Consider the following 16397-nt stretch of genomic DNA (forward strand, 5'->3'; position numbering starts at 1 on the left):
TAAGAAGAAGAAGAAGAAGAAGAAGAAGAAGAAGAAGAAGAAGAGGAAGAAGAAGAAGAAGAAGAAGAAGAAAACTATCTGAAATAGCAAATAGCATATCTTCCCTCTGTCAATCACAGCAGGACTAGCCAATCGCAGGCATGTGTGAGTCTATGTCATGTATGCACAAGGAGGTTGATAGCTCTCACCTCAGATTTTGTTTGTGTGCATTTAAAAGGTTTTTACATGACTTAGAGGAAGCATTTCTTAGCTTTTGCCTCTCCTGATTGCTCATTGCTGATCGGTGGGTGGGGATTAATAAGCAACCAAATAGGCAACCAAATCAGCAATAATCTAAAGTTGGGTTTAAAAAAAAAAACACCTGATATTTATGTATTTTTATCTTTGACAGACATGAAGGCTTAGCTATGCTAGTTCATTTAATGTATTCCTGTTTATACTGTACATTTCCATATTGTCTAGCTAATATAAGGAGATAAACCTTGAACCTCCAGATGAGGAGCCTTTTTGTCTGCAGTATTATGTGAATCATATCGCCTCCATGGTTTGGCAAACATCATAACTATTTAAATGTCTCTTCATTGCCTTAAGTCATGGCAGCTGCATTTAAAACAGGGTTAAAAGGATTTGTGTTAAAGACCTTCAGTCTACTCAACACATGCACGCCCACATTTAAATTGTGTACTCCTGTATTTAAAAACCACACAAGCCTGGGAATTACTAATTACCCCACATTAAACAGTATTCCTATTCAAACTGCTATTGTATCTTCTCTGCCCTTTTTGGTGCTTCCTAATTAAGCGTTTATAGCTGGGCTGATCTATTTTTCCTCCGCTGCTTTTTTTTTCGTTGTTAAGTGGAAAGGTTGATGAAAACAAAAAGAGAAAAAAGAAAAAAAGAAAAGAAAAGATTGGCAGTTCCTCCATTTGTCAGTCCATAAAAATGCAGCCTGTGCTTAGAATGGAAATGGCTCATGAAAGAAGAGAGGGGTGGAGAGGGGGAAGGGATAGGATGGGGTGGGGGATGGGGGTCTTGTACGAGGGAGGAGAGAGAGGAGGAAAAGAGAGCTTGTTTTCTGAACCAAAGGAATGAACCTGGCAACCCCATCATTCAGTGTTTGAATAGAGCAGGCACTTCATTGCTTCTCAAATCAACACAGACACACACACACACACACACACACACACACACACACACACACACGCACACACAAACACCACCTCAAACTACAAGTTCATTACACTGACCCAACATCACATCATCGTTCTATTCTCTCTCTCTCTCTCTCTCTCTCTCTCTCTCTCTCTCTCTCTCTCTCTCTCTCTCCTTTTTTCGTCTATGCAACAAGCAAGCATTTGGATTAATCAAGGCTTTCTGGCTCTTGCCATCTGCAGTTCATTTGCAGTTTATTCCCTATATGCAGTTTATTGTTATTGCTGTAAGAAGCTCGAGAAAGAGAGCAATTTTATTACAGCACACAATAACTATCACGTCCTGCATCTTTTTGTGACCCATCGATAAGAAGCGTGATTGAATTTCAGACTTCTAATATAATCGTGCTAAAAGAGAAGAGAACAGAAGGAAATATGAGGGAAAAAGAAACAATTAGAGTACAATTAAACGTGTAGTACGTCTCCATACACGAGAGTCGTGTAAATATGGTGCTATTTTAGTTACTATTTTAACACATGAGCATCAATCACAGTGAATGTGACACTTTCTTTTGTTCGCATGCACACACTGAACAAACACAGCTGCTAGCAGAGAGGAGAGAGGATTGTTAACACACAATATCTTAGCCTTCCACCTGTCTTAAGTCTGGCGTCTACACGGATTCTTATCTCTTTATAGCACTGAATATTTCTTACGCTCAAATTACACCCAGCTAACTCAAACTCACTCTCTTACACAAACATGCACAATTAAAAACAAATGATTAACAGATAGATAAGTATTAGATCATAATGCATGTAGTTACATATACTCGCTATTAACATACCTCATATTTCGCTAATTTGGTGTTTTTTTACGTCAACGCACATCTGGTCTGTTTTAACTGCAAATGTTAATAGCCATAATGATAAAATCAATATATATGTATACAGTCTCAGCTACAGTATATACACACTGAACTAATCCACACAAGCTGCTAGCAAAGCAAAACTAGACATGTACTTTTCAAACTTAATACTAGATTTACTGACTTTTTTATTTTCTAGTGTGGGTCCCGAGGTGTGATCCCCCCTGTTGAGATTTTCACAGTTCTTCAGCCCTGCTTTTGTTGTGCAAACACCCCCATCACCTGTGAGGCCTGGCTCATTTGCATTTGTTCACTCAGAGTAGCTCAGATCCAAGGCAGGCCAAACCTCTGTGTGTGACATGGAAACCTTCACAGCCTATCTATACAAAATAGTCTGTTTTATTTATAAAACATTGTGTGCTAAGGTTTGTCATTGTCATAGTACATATGATACTTATATAACCCTTGTGGAGACCTGGGGTCTATTTGACTGATACCGATACTGACACTGACTGATACTAACAATGATACTGACAATGATACTGACAGATACTGACAATGATACTGATATTGACAATGATACTGATACTGACAATGATACCGACACCAATACTGATACTGACACTGATATTGACAATGATACTAACACTAATACTGATACTGATACTGACTGATACTGACAATGATACTGATATTGATATTGACATTGATACTGACACTGACACTGATACTAAAACTGACACTGATACTGATAGAGTGATGTGGTAGCTTAGTGGTTAAGTTATTGGTCTACCAATTGGAAGGTTGTGAGTTTGATCCTAGGATCACCAAGCTACCACCGCTGGGACCTGGAGCAAGGCCTTTAACGTTCAATTGCTCAGTTGTATAAAATAAGATAAAAATGTAAGTTGCTCTGGATGTGTAAAAAAAAAGCCCTTTGCACTTCACCATGAATATAACCAAGTTGTTAGTAATATCAGTGTAGCTAGGCTTGAGCCATAGCTCCATGTTGTCAACATAGTTGTCTACAGAAACAGGTTATTGTTATGAGCCAGGCAAGACTTCATTAAGTTAAAAACGGCGATTTTTCTGACAGCTACAGTAAGTGTATCTCAGCCATCTATCATGAAGCTTATTACTCCAATCTGTATCATTAAATACTCATTAGTAAGCAAATCACTAACTGTGCCATTTTTTTATTTAACCTTTATTTAACCAGGAAAAAAATCCCATTGAGATTCAGAATCTCTTTTTCAAGGGAGTACTGGCCAAGACAGCAGTACAAAAAGTTTCATATTTAAAATATACAGCAAAAACAGACGATATATAACAGAAAGAAATAAAAAAAAATGTTAAATTAAACATAATCTCCACATAATCACCAACAGCACTCAGTAGTAGCACATGTGCATATAGTACTCAAATAATCCTTTATCCTAATTTTAAACTGCATCAATATTGGTAAATAGTGTAATTTAAAATGTTTCTGCAGTTTATACCAGGATGATGGAGCAAAACATTTAAAGGCACTTTCACCGAAGACAGTTCGCGTTCGGGGAATGTCATACATGATTTGACCATTTAATCTAAGATTACATTCCCCAGCAGTGACTTTAGGAATCAGGAGAGAACATAAATAAGAAGGCAATTTACACAGCATGGCCTTATAAAGAAAAATATACCAATGCTCCCACCTGCAATTATGCAAAGAAGGCCAACCAACACTCTCAAACTTACAGTGATGAGTATGAAAGCTGGAATTCACTATAAAAGTGCTGAATGTAAAGTGAAGAAATAGATGAGCTCAGCTAAAATCAGGAGAAAGCTAAGCTTGGGCAAATAATCAACAGTGGCCCAAATATAAGTTCATGCTAGCATCAAGTCACTCGAGACGCTAGCAGTTTTTCGTTTGTATGTATAACTAATAACTAATGAGTTGTTTTATGTTGAACTTTTTAAATTTCTTGTGGAGCTTTATTCACAGTCATGATATAAATGAAAGTACACCCTCCTTTAATTCTAAGTTTATATGTATTTATATGTAACCTCAGGTGACAACATCATAAAGGTGAAAAAATACAACAACAATTCCCAAATGTATTCATTTTTCTCCCATAAAAAATAAAAACTAAGTACACCATATAATTTATTCACATGTAGAACCGTATATAAATAACAACTTGAACTAATGGTTTTCTGCGAGTATGAGTTTATTGGTCTCTCATAATCACACTCTGCTTTACAACATTGCTTCAGTTTGTTGATGTTTGAAGGAATCTGTCCAGATCCTACCACAACACCAAAACTGGATTGAGGTCTAGACTTTGACATGTCCATTCTATAAAATGTTTTTTTAATCAGATGTCCTGTTGCATGACCCATTTCAGCTCAATTTAACTGCTGAACAGATGCCTTCATCTGCACTGAACAGATGGTCTCAACGATATTCTGATATAAACTGTCGTCTCAATGACTGCAAGATTTCCAGGTTCTGTGGTTGTTGGTCGGTTTTTATTAATCATGGCACTTTGAGTGATGATCAAACATTTCAATTTGATGCTAATCCTGTTGAAAATTTAGAAAAACAAATTGTTTAAAAAAACTCAGTAGTGTGAAATCAAGGGGCACGGTGGCTTAGTCGGGGTTCCATTCCCTCCTCTGCCTTGTGTGTGGAGTTTGCATGTTCTCCCTGTGCCTCGGGGGTTTCCTCTGGGTACTCCGGTTTCCTCCCCGGTCCAAAGACATGCATGGTATGTTGATTGGCATCTCTGGAAAATTGTCCCTAGTGTGTGATTGCGTGAGTGAATGAGAGTGTGTGTGTGCCCTGCGAAGGGTTGGCACTCCATCCAGGGTGTATCCTGCCTTGATGCCCAATGACGCCTGAGATAGGCACAGGCTCCCCGTGACCCGAGGTAGTTCGGATAAGCGGTAGAAAATGAGTGAGAGTGAGTGTGAAATCAAGAATTAAGAATTAAGGCATGAATTAAGCAGCAGTTCACTGAATTAAGGTAAGTGAGATGTCTTGCGTAAGAGTTTTAGCACAGATTAAATTAAAAAAGACAAGATACATCAATATGTTGAACGTGGCAATGTAAGGTCCATAAATCCGTCCTCTATTTCCTCTAGATGCCATGCAATAATTTAAAGCCAGTTACTACATAATGATTTTTCACTTTTTAAGATGTTCAGCAGAAATTTACATTTACCAATACCCCTTTGCAACAAATACAAAAAATTACACTTACTAAGATCTAAAACTCAATCTAAATGTCAATAATATGTCATTATTCATGAGTCAACTGGTTTTGTTAAAGCAGTTGTATGTAAATTACAAATAAGGGGTAAAGACCTGATACCCGAGGTACACCAGAGGGACTGTCTTTGTCATTGGTGCCAAAGTGTTCTGTGTTAGATATCTGTTGTATATTGATCTCTAGGTAGACAATCTACAGATTCAAACACAGCAAAACTATGCCAACTCATGATAGCAGGAATAAAATATGCCATGATTAACAGAAGCACTGACTTCGCAAATCTGGTTTTAAGCATAGGAAGAGGAGAGAAGGATAAAAAGATTTGCAAACCATTCTTTGAAAATGCCTTAGCTAAAAAGTAGATTAGGGATGGATCTGTAACTGTCTAAATAGGTACTGTCAGAGCTAGTTTTTTTTTTTTTAAGCAATGGTGTGACAGCAACAATTTATTAGTTTATTAGAACAGAACCTGAAGCAAGAGACATGTTAATCAAGTGAGGAACTGAAGAAAAGATATCTATCAGGCACCAGTTTAAGAAGAGGAGCAGAGACAGGCTGGAGGTGACAGCAGAATGAATTGGATTTTGCTGTAAGTTCTTAGACGAAACAAGACGAGTCCAAATTAAATGTGTAAGAAAGTTTGCAGAGATTTGAACCAGGGTATCTGGTGAGCCAAAGGGACTAGAGGCTGGTGGGAAAGTGTTGATTGATAATATAGAGTTTGTGTTTTAAATAAGACAGTAAATATGACAGGCTGAGATCATAAACAATTAACAGGCTTGAGGAGTTAAAGAACTCCACTTGTACACAAGCAATATTACAGCAGCAATAGCTTAGCAATAGTAACGTTATAGAATGACGAATAGGTAAGAGCCTTTTTACATAATATCATGTGACATAAAATAGACTCATAGAGTGAATATAATCAGAAAACATCATATACAGGAGAAGATAGCAAAAGGGAAACTTACTCATTTTAGTTGAATGCTGGTTTAATCCTCAGGGCAGATGTCTGTCATAAAAGACTCAGAAGCAAATGGCAAATGTAACTTTGACGAGGGAATGGAGCCCCTTTTTGTGCACATTTGTAATAACAAATGTAAACTTGTTATGAAAAATGGGAAAGACAGTGGTTCTCAGACCTTGGCCCATAGTGATAACATGTTAGGTAGAATGGAAAAGACCATTGTTCCCAGACCGTAGCTCATAAATTGTTATGGAAAATGAAGAAGACCATGGGTCTCAGACCTTGGCCCATAGCGAAAACATGTTAGGTAGAATGGAAAAAAAACAGGGGTCCACAGCCCTAGGCCCTGAGAACTAAAGGGAGGAAAATCCATAAATGGGCATTTGGTGCTCATAAACATGTTGTGCAGACTGAAAAAGGCCCAGGTGTTTAGTCTATGCGAAATAAGGATAGGAAAATCCATAAATGGGCATATGGGTGAAAGGTAATGGGAAATCAGGGGAAATTGGGTCCGGGTGTTTAGAGAACATAGTGGGTAATGCCGATAAAAACAGGTGATATGGCACCTGGGACTCCAAAAAATAGTGGGAGGAGTGTTAGGATATATATATATCCGGGGCGAGCGGGTCAGTTGGGGGTTGTTTTTATTTTCGCAAGGACGTTGCGAGAGTTTTTGTTTCTTTCTTGATTGATTTGGCATGACATGCTCTTATGGGTTTTAATTTGTTATTTTTAATTTGGTAATTTGTTACTTTTAATTTGGCAATAATTTGTTACTATTAAATTTGGCAATTTGATACTTTGAATTTGGCAACTACAATTTGTTGGCTGATTGACCACAATAAAGAAGTTTGCTCATTCTCATCCAGGCCTGAGGAGTTTTCTCAGTTTTTTGTAGTAATTATAGAGTTAACAGTGAAATTTAACTAAAAGCCTAGGAGAAGAGGACACCCCGTGATGTGTCGACTTGGAGACCAGCTCTGAGTTCCGACAATAATATAGAGTTTGTGTTTTAAATAAGATGAGAATGGATTGCAACACATTGCTCGTCAGAGCTAAGGTCTGGAATGATGTAGCAAGAGGGCTTTGTCTTTGGAACAGATGAGATACCAGTCAGTTTGTACTAACAGCAGAAAAATAACAATATCACCTTATATACAACATATCCAGAGGCAATAAAGTGAACAGTAAGACCAGTTTTCCCATACAGATGATTCAGCTGCTGGCTTTTAGCATTTAAAGTCTAGAGTTCAAGGGTAAAGTGCAAAATATTGTCAATGTAAGCAAGTTATAGTGAAATAAATATGTCTTCGGTAAACAACAGTGTTGCAATACTCAAGTAGCCTAAAGAGAAGTGGAGAAGAGAAGAGTGAATAGTGCAATAGTGAAGTGTTCACCCTATCATTGGAAGTTCAGAAGTTCACATTCTGCTGATGCAATGGCCAGAAGCTTAAGAGAGAATATTTGACCTTGTGCGAGGTTCTTCAAGCATCTGCAGATGCCTGATGATGCTACCTGTGCACTAGTTCCAAATGCAGTGATGCAGTGGCTAGAGATGTGTCATAAAGGAGGCTTGTATTGGGCTTCGTCCTCAAAATTTTGGAAAGCAGTGTTTGGCTATGAGTCATTTAATCAATCACTTCAATATGTTTATTTTGTAATGATGTCTTTGTATGGTCAGCCCGGTGTTTGTTACCATGGTTCAGGCTTTTGCAGAGGTCTACAATTCAAGAGGACTGATAGGGGTAGTAGTCATGTTGTAGAACCGGCTAGCTGTTTTTTTTTTTGTTTGTTTGTTTGTTTTTTTTCTTTCTTTCAATTATCTCCATGCGATTTTGATTGACATATGCTATTGTTTTGGTCCTGTCTCCACCCATCTTACCGTTGGTTGCTTTCCTATTGTGCTTTCCTTTTCTATGTCACTTTAAACCCCCCCTGCCGATTTTTTGTCTGTGCCACGTTTTTTATTTTCTGTCGTTCTAATTCTAATCGGTTTGATTAGAATTTTGACTATGATATTTGGATAGTCCATGATAAATACTATACCAAGTCCATACACTTACATCCTGCCTTCAATGACATAAAAAAATGACAAATTGGCTCCTTTGGATAGTTAAAGATGCTAGCTTTCCAGAATGGTTTTTCATGGAATATTTCTATATAAATATACATAGAGTTATAAGACTTAAGTCTAATATTGGACTTTAAGTCTAATATTGGACTTAAGACTGGTCTTAGAATGTTTCCTTCACTGACTTGGAACTATTTTCATTTGTACTTGGTCTCAGTCTTGGGCAATGGACTTGCTAACTGTTTTCTAGGAGTTTGTAAAATAAAAAATAAAAAATTTTGACAACAAAGAATTAATAATAATTGGTGCAATGCCTGGACAAAGCCAACTATTTGATGGAAAAGGACTTGACCTTCCGTCTTGATTTTGACAGGTTCAGTCTATTATCATTCAGACGTGAGTCTGACTTGGTCTCAACCCAGTTAACACGCATTTATGACTCTCTTTCTCTTGTAATTATCATGGACTTAAAATGGTGGTCTTGACAAGAATCTAAGTTCTACCAAAGGCACAGAGCACTAAAGAATCTAATAAGAATCTAAGAATCTTTTGGCTACGTTGCTTATATTCACTTACCATAAGGCAATGATGTATTGTTAAGATAATTCGCTTCTTTATAGTCTACAAAATCTCTCTCTCCATCTCTTTAAATCTTCTAGACATTCACAGTAAGGTGTGTATATATATATATATATATATATATATATATATATATATATATATATATATATATATATATATATAGTTTTCCAATAGCAGCACTCGTAAGAGGATTCATTACTATGCAACAAACTGCCTAGCAATATGTTGTGTACTTTTGTCCTCAATTGTTGTGCTAGTGTAGTTTTTCATTTGCATATCCCCCTCAGGCTTGCAACTAATGATTACAAAAGCAAAATGATAAACAACTTTCACAACACATTAAACTTGTTTTCCTATCACATTATAGTGACATCAGTGTAAGCAGCTAAACTAAGCACAAACATACTGCAGGCACGAGCAGCTTGCTAACAGATAATGGACTATATTGCTGTTATATTGGTGCACATACAACCACACACATACACATACTGAAACAAAGCACACACTCAGACATCTCACATGATAGTTAACCATATGTGCTAAGGCTTGTGGGATTTGACATCTTTCAGGTGAGTTTAACCTTTCATGCAGGTAGGACCTGAAGGTTTCTCCTCTCATGCAGGTGGGAGTGGGCTTTATTTGCTCATACATTGGGCATCAGATATGTAAGTAAGAATGCCATGGCTTGTGCATGACTTTGAGCTACATATTTATCATGTTCCTTCAATATTATTCGGTAAGTTCTTTATTCTAGTCAAGGTCACTGAGGAACCACGCAAGGTTTGTTAAACCTTTTGGTGCAGTGGATGGAGTTAATCAGAATTCTTTCAGAGGCAGGCTGAATTGGACTTTCTTCTTCTACTCTTTCTGTGGGAGTATGAAAGATTGGACAGAATGTCTGCAGGAGCAGAAGGGGTGGTAAAAAAGTTTGTTCTGCAGTGGTAGGAAGGATTGGTCAAACTTTGTCTTCTACAAGACTGGATCGGATTCGTCAAAATCTCTTCGTTTTTATATGTGAATGTTCTTTTCTGCCAAACTGGGTGGAATTTAGCAAAAATGTTCCTGTATATATTGAATTGGTCAAACCTTTTGTTGAAATGGAAGGAATTGATCGAAATTCCTGGCGGAGTGAATTGAGTCGGTCAGAATTTTTTCAGGAACAGGCTGAACTGGACTTTCTTTTACTTCTGTATGAGTATACAGAATTTAAAATGTCAAAATGTCTGCAGGAGCGGTAGGGGGTGGTAAACAATTCTGTTCTGCAGGAGTGGACTGAGATCGTCCTGCTTTCTCTATGAATTTCTGGGATCTGTCAGAATTTTTGCTTATTCAGGAACGATTGGTAAAATTTTCTGCTTTGCAGAAGCAGATGTGATCCGTTTAAAATTCTGTTCCACAGGAGTGGGTGAAATCTGTCAAAATTGCTGCAGGAAATTTTACTATTTTGTTAATTGTACAGGATTGCTCAAAGTTTCTGGCAGAGTGAATGGATCTGGTGAAAATTCTTTCAGGAACATCTTCATGTCTCCACTTATTATTCACTTTATCAGTAAGATATTCATCATTCACTACCTCACATTGACATACTGAAAGTGTCAACCTGTTTGCGCATTTGCCTCTTGTACATTCCTGTGTTTCTTAATATTTAAGACTACACTATAATGCACATATGCACATTGCCTCTTGTACATCGCTGTGTTTCTTAATATTTAAGACTACAGTATAATGCACATATGAACATTGCCACTTGTACATCCCTGTGTATCTTAATATTTAAGACTACAGTATAACGCATATATGCACATTGCCTCTTGTACATCACTGTGTACAGTATCTTAATATTTAAGGCTACAGTATAATGCACATATGCACATTGCCTCTTGTACATCCCTGTGTATCTTAATATTTAAGATTACAGTTTACTTTCATGCACATTATTTTCCATTTTATATTTAATTCTACAGTATACATCTTTTTTAATTTTATTCTTATATTTTTATTGTTTACTTTTATTTCATTCTTTTACAGCTATATTCATGTATATTTTCATCTGTGTTGTATTTTTTACTACTGTAATTGCACTGTCCATTGGAGCGGACCTGACTCACATTTCACCGCTGGTTATATATGCTCTATATAATTGTGTACTGTATGTGACAATTAAAAATCTTGAATCTTGAATCTTGTATTGGACAAACCTTTCTGTGGGAGTATGCACGATCGGTCAACTATTTTGTTCAGTAAGAGTGGACAGAAAAGGAGGAATGGGAATGGCAGGATTTTTCAGAATTTCTACAGGTTTATGCGGCATTGGTCAACATTTCTATTCTGCAGGAGTGGGTAGGACTTAGAAACAGGCTGGATTAAACAAACTTTCTGTCTTTCTGTGGGAGTATGCCGTATTGGTCAAACTTTCTGCAGGATGAGTAGGAAGTGATTAAAAAAAAAAATAATAACCCTAACCCTAACCCTTGTTTTGAGTTGGCAGAATTGTTCCTACTGGAGGTGTTAGTGAGAACTGTTAATATACCTGCAGGGTTTTGTAGGTCTTGTCAGACTTTCTGTTTTTTGCTAGGAGTAGACATGACTGGCAAGGTGTCTTCTGGAGCAGAAAGGATTGGTCAGAATTCCTACAGGAATGTATAGGAATGTGATTATCAATCAAGCATATATCAGACAACTTCTTCTTCTTCTTTCGGCTTTTCCATTCAGGGGTCGCCACAGCAAATCATCTCTCTCCACCTATCCCTATCTTCTGGATCCTCGACACTTGGACCCACTAGCTTCAAATCCTCATTAATTACACCCATATACAATACCTCCTTTTTGGCTTTCCTCTTTGCCTCCTGAATGGCAGCTCCATGTCCAACATTCTCCTACCAATATATACTCACTCTCCCTCCTCTGAACATGTCCAAACCATCTTAATCTGGCCTCCCTAACTTTGTCCCCCAAATGTCCAACATGAGCTGTCCCTCTGATGTATTAGTTCCTAATCCTGTCCAATCTTGTCACTCCCAAAGAGAACCTCAACATCTTCAGTTCGCCTACCTCTAGCTCTGACTCCTGTCTCTTCTTCTCTAAACCACTGTCTCCTGTGCACCTTCCCCTCAGACAACATGGTTGGAAAAAAAAGCTTAATAAAAATGAATGGGATTAAAAAAATGGTGGAATTATTTGTGGCTTTAGTTACTGATAGTCTTATTCATTCTGCTGCTAATGGGAAATGTTTGATTTTCTCAAATAATACAGCTGCAGTGATTTTGATGTTTCATTTGGATCCATCAAACACTTTCCAGCCAAAGTAACAACCAGTGAGGAGTCATTTAAATGGTGCCAGGCAAGTGAAAACTAACTAAATCTCACACCAGTTAGGATTCTTACAGTATGAATTTTGTATGAGATCAGAATGAGTGCACTGTTGACATGCCTGTAGAAGTGGTGATTGGTGGAACTAGAGAAATATTTGGAATTCGCTTCTTTTTTTTTTTCACTAACATTTGTTGTTAATATCACTTTGAATTTTTTCAATGAAAAGAATGCATTCTACTCCACATTTATACTTGAGATAAAGTGTCATTTCGAACCTGACGCCTAAATCCTCTGGTATGATTTCCTTGGACAGCAATGCTATATCATTCATCACTGCTTTTCAGTCCAAACTCTTTATGAATCCTAATGTTAAACATACAAATTCATATTGTTATTCTTTTTCTCTTGAACATATTTAACCACATGTGAACTTTTGGAAATGTTATTCTGTTGTAATAAATCATGCCAACTTTTTTTTTTTTCATTTAAAATGAATTATGTACATGGTAATAAAGTCTCAGTACCTTCTTCCACATCACAGACTTCAGGGACCTTCTGTTTTGTTTTGTTTTGTTTTTTCTCTTTTTTTTTTCTTTTTTTTTTTGCATATATAAATAAAATGAATAAATACAGCATATATCAAAGCTTTTTCTGTCTTTCGCTATCTCTGTCTCTGCTGTTGGCTGTGATGCTCCTGGCATATGGGTTTTTAAATACTAATTGCCATATGGACACATATGGCTAGCATTGGGGAAATAATAAAGACAAACCAAATTGAGGGTCACTGGTGACAGACAGAGATTTGGCTTTTGGAGGACAAAGGGATTCTGGGTAATTTGGCACAAGTCTTTTGGGTGTAACTAATCTGTTATGGCACCCAAACAGGCAAAAGCAGAACAAGGGAGATTGTATACAAACACTTGGGCAGGAAATGCAGTTTTACAGCCCAGTACACTACAGCAGACAAAGCAGTCTGCAGGCTTGCGTCATTTATCATAGACATGGCATCCCAAAACCATTGTTTAGAAAGCTTTAAAAAAAAGCCACACATATTCAGAAATCAGTGAATTGGAGATTGATTTAAATGTAGTTACAGCAATTTGAACAAACACGGTCTTTTGGGTTATAATGAGGTTGTTGATTCTGTGATTCAACAAACATGTAATTACAAGATTTAAAAAATAAACCTTAAACAACTGCAACATGTATTAAGTCCTGGTATTGTATGATATTATATATTAAGTAGAAAAAATATGTTTAATGCACAGTTTGCAAAATATGTATTATGGGAGTACCAATGTATAGTGTCCTGCTGTGTTTTTAAGATTTTGGGGCGAATCACTCTAGATTTTTATTATTGTTTTTGTTAGTGAAGTTGTTGTTGTTGTTGTTGTTGTTGTTGTCCTTGTTCTTGTTGTTATCAAGTCCCCAGTTTGCGTGTGGGCATAAGCTGTTGTACTTATCTAATTATTATTCTTCCATTTTACCGTATATGCTAATTATTATTGTTGCTGTTGTTATTCTTCTTATTGTTGTTTACCCACTTGTTTTTCTTTTATCTTCTATTTTACTTCTTGTTTACCATTTTTCCTAAATTAATAAATGACTGCTCACAGTAAAATATATGGGTATTTTTTTGGACTATGTTTATTTATTCCTTATAAAACATTAATTCACATCATAGACCTTTACATTTATAGACACGTTAATTAGGTGCATTCTAATAATTGATCTCAAACAATCAGTGCAAACCTATGAACTATGTTCATGAAAATAACTTTGCAAAATTTAAAAGCGTTTTTAAATGAACGTGGAATTATGTTATTCTGTTTTATACTCTGTTTTAACCCTTAAAAATGCAAAGAAAGAAGTTGATACAAAGTGAAGAAAAATTCTGCGAGGTGAAAGATCTATCTACATTTAAATGTGCACCTTTTTGCAACCCCATGTTTAAAAACTTGCAAAACATCAGTGCAAGCATCAGTGTTTTGAATAGTTTTATTCATGTATTGCAATAAAACAGCTCACACTGATTCAAACATATTCCATTCCTGTGTACCACACAGCTAATATTCAGAAAATCTGAATGTTCCCTAGAAAAGAAACCCAAACATCTTGAAAGCTATAATGCTTGTGCTACTGATAGAGAAATGCTATTATTGCTCAGCCCTTGTAAATGTACCTGTTTTTCATTTTCTGTTTTTTGGCCTTTTTTTAAAAGGCCAGGCCTTGGGGTTTTGTTAGTAATTTAGTCAAAAAACATGATTCAAGGACACAAAAACTTTATTCAGTCTATGAAGCTGCATACAGATGACTGTATATAGATACATCTTTACTCATTTTCTCTAGGCAAACAGTATGTGTGCATTTCTTCACCTTTCTTCCTTCTTTCTCTCTCTCTCTCTCTCTCACTCTCTCTCTCTCTCTCTCTCTCTCACACACTCTCTCTTCGTGTCTGTCTCTCTCTCCATTACAGCAGACTGGTAGTGCTTCAGGCTTGAAACTCAATTTCTCAGCTGTTGAATGGGCAGCGATTGCACAGAGCTAACTCAATTGTGGAGAGAGGCCAGCACAGTCCCTTGAATAGATTGGGGCCTCGACTTTAATACAACATCAGTCATGTAACACACAAACACATTGCTATTCCATTTCAAACCACAACACTTACAAATGGATAACTTTAAAAGCAGGCTATATGCTCATTATATTGTCGCTGGAAGAAGGTGGAAAAAAAAAATCCCATGAATATGTTTAGGGAATTTATTTATTTATGTTACAGTCTCACATTCAATCACATATGTCTCTATTATTATAAACTGCAGTACTGTTTTTTATTATTATGAGTATTATAATTATTATTACTTTGTTTGCTCCTGCAGCAAAACAGACAATGGGAAAACAGCCGGTTGTAATAACCCCTGACTAAAATGCGAATAGAGAATGTATTGTTTGTTACTGAGTAAATTATGTATGTTGGTTTGAATTACACTGGGCTGGAGGGATGCTTCATGATTCCCATGGCTGTATGGCGAAACGGGTCATTTATTTGCAATTACAAGCTCATTGTAATTGCTGGGGACTCGTTGGGTGAATGTCTGGTGCAGGGAGAGACTTTAATTCTCGTCATTCAGGTGAATGGTGACAGAGTTTGGAGTGGGGGGGCAGTGAGGGGTATTTTTTTTTAATCAAATACAGTGTTGGAATACAAATTCAGATTTATGAGAATCACAGCAGTAATAGATAGAAGAAAAAGAAGAGGAAGAGAAAGAATTAGAGACATAAACAATGTGTACAATATAAAAATATAACAGAAATTCGAAGAATAGTATAAATAAATTTTAAATCATTCATTTAAAAGTGATAAAGTTTCCCCTCAGCCTAAATATCATTCGTTTCATATTTCTTTTTCTAAGTAGTTTAATTTAATATTGGTAACATTTTTATTAATAACTATAATAGGTGAAAAGTTACGTGTATTATGTAGATTTCTTCTCATACTATAAATTACTTTTATGTCCCGTATGAGTTTTCTAACAGTGCTATAACTAAAGCAAGTTTAATTAGAATATATTATTATAATATAATATAATAAAGTGGCTAGACATCTCTTGTATCTCTGATCATTACATAAAGTGAATTCCATGCTTCAGATGCAAAACCCTGCTCAAAATCTACTCTGGCATTTATGCAGGAACAAGAACAATGTTCTGGAATAGATATCCCAGTCCCCAGACCTGAATATCATTGAACATCTGTGGGGTGATTTGAAGCGGGCTGTCCATGCTCAGAAACCATCAAACCAAACTGAACTGGAGATGTTTTGTAAGGGGGAATGGTCCAAAATACATTCATCCAGAATCCATACACTTATTACAGGCTATAGGAAACATTTAGAGGCTGTTATTTCTACTAAATATTGATATGGCTATGATACTCAAACTAGAACTAAGAGTGAGATGAATTTTCTCTGAGCTGTAAATAAAGTGCTTCATATTTCTATTTGATTGACCTCATCACTGTTACCATTACATAAAGTTGAACAGTAAGTCAGCTCAAGAATTTGACATATGTATCAAAAAAAAAAAAAAAAAAAGAATAAACTTGATCACTTGACATTTTTTTACTGGAATTAGCCTTCTTACGTAGGTGTTAAGTAGCCATAATGAACATCATCCTTAATAAAGTAGCATG

Source organism: Tachysurus fulvidraco, chromosome 1 (assembly GCF_022655615.1).
Source record: "Tachysurus fulvidraco isolate hzauxx_2018 chromosome 1, HZAU_PFXX_2.0, whole genome shotgun sequence".
NCBI lineage: Eukaryota > Metazoa > Chordata > Actinopteri > Siluriformes > Bagridae > Tachysurus > Tachysurus fulvidraco.